This window comes from Pygoscelis adeliae, unplaced genomic scaffold, assembly GCF_000699105.1.
Source record: "Pygoscelis adeliae isolate BGI_AS28 unplaced genomic scaffold, ASM69910v1 Scaffold113, whole genome shotgun sequence".
Classification (NCBI taxonomy): Eukaryota; Metazoa; Chordata; class Aves; order Sphenisciformes; family Spheniscidae; genus Pygoscelis; species Pygoscelis adeliae.
This window is the reverse complement of record NW_008825108.1, coordinates 6,923,185-6,925,163: the sequence shown is the minus strand read 5'-3', so window position 1 is coordinate 6,925,163 and position 1,979 is coordinate 6,923,185.

Genomic DNA, 1,979 nt, shown 5'->3' with positions numbered 1-1,979 from the left:
AACAAACCTCTCGGCCGGTGGGGCGGGAGGTGCGGCGGTAGGGGAGAGCGCCGAGAGGGGCGGCGGGGGAAGGGGAGGGCAGGGCAGGCCCGCCCGGTGGGCTCGCAAACTTCTCCCCCCTCCGCCTGGGCCCGGGGCGGCGGTGCCGAGGGGTGCCAGGAGCAGCGCGGCTGGAGCCCGGAGGGGAGTTCTGCTTTGTGGGACTGTGGAGCTGCCCTCGCCTGTAGAGTTTCTGGTTGCTTTAAGGTCTTCGAGCAATATTGAGGTTAATACCTGGTCGCCGATAAGTAGCCTTCTAAACTGTAGTAGTTAAGTAGCAGGGATTTCAGTTAACCTTAATTTCGTAATGCAGTTACGTTCGAGAATAAGGCGGAGAAAGGAAATTCTGGTTACAAGTTGATTGCAAGTGATGAGCTGTGCAGAAATTTGCGCTGCCTAAGTGCTGATGCTCCGCTAGTTCCCTGAGATTCGCGGGGCTCTGGAAGCAGGAGAACACCGAGTGGCCAAATCCTTAACGATACCCTCGATGCTCGTCTTGCTGACGAAAAACAACAGCGTTTTCATCGGTTTGAGAGTGTTGTCTGTTTTGTTTGCGGATAGTGGAGTAGGCTCTATATTGCTTGATTTGTTCACCGTGTTCCTTTGTAAGCGTGCTCTTAGGAAGTCTCAAAAACAGTGATCTAGACAGCTAAAATAATTAATCTTCCACAGACTTGCCGTAACTGAAATTATCAGCTTCTCCTTTGAAGCAGATGTAAGGTTATTCAGTCTAGAAGCATGTATTGGCAGCTACCATCTGTTCAAATATTTGTATTCCTCAGTAAAATATAGGGCAAAACCTGAGATCTTGTAGCTTTAATATTTTTATTGTTTTTATTATAGATCTGTTTAATGAGTTCTGGGAAGGGTTAAAGTCAGGCCTTCTGTATTTGTGTCTTGGCAGTTATTCTTCTGCTGTGCTTGGTTAATGTTACCTAGTGAGCAAAGAAGGATAAATAATTTACCATTCTCATTATGCTTTTAATAAATAACAAATGGGAATGCACCTCACAGCTGTGACTGAAATATCCTTCTTGTTGCACTATATTTAAAAGGGGAATTTTTTTGCAGTAGGAAAACAGTCACAATAAGCCTTTTGATTACAGACTTGCAGCTATCTTCATAGCTTTTATTGACTTGGTTTAAAATTCATGTAAAATGCCAAATGAGCTGGTCTCTCACTGTTCCTCTTAATGTTTATGGAATTTCCCAGAAAAGAAATGTGTACTTTGGATTTTTATTTTTAAGACCCTTTTTAATATGGCATTTAAAGTCTTGCCCACTGTAACTTGACTAAAACTTCTATTAGACACTTCAGTTATGCTTAATAATATGCTAACCATTTTTTCCAGAAATTAAGAAAATGTTTCTTTAAATGCATTTGCAGATACATTTAGGAAGCTTTACATACCATGAAAATTGTGATCATTTTTACTTAAGTTTACTAATTGAATGTTTTCAGTGTTAACTGAAAATGAGAGGATCTTTAGGTCCAAGTCTTGGCAAGAATGACACTGCAGTCACAGTCACTGTGATCAGGCTTAAACCTGAGATGGGATTGTGAAGTTGTTTCCAAGGTAAGGCAGAACAATGCTCTGTCTTAAAAAGGATAGCGTCTGCAAAGAGAATCATATTTGCAGTTAAATTAACCTGGTTAAGAGAGTCTTTGTGAACCGAAGAGCATTATTTCAATGTTTGTTTACAGTAAAACTTTGCAGTATTCTACCTTGCAAAGACTGATTTTTCTCTCTAGTAAGAGGTGTACTATCCACCAGACTCTAAACCATGTTTATTTATAGGTTTTGCAAGAAGTTCATAAATATAGGTTGTTGAATCTTGTGTGCTGCTTGTTTCTGTAAGAGACACTTGCTGTCTGCACCTGTATTTTTCTAGTTGAAGATGTCCCTATAATAAAGTTTTCAAGAGATTTTTTTTAATTA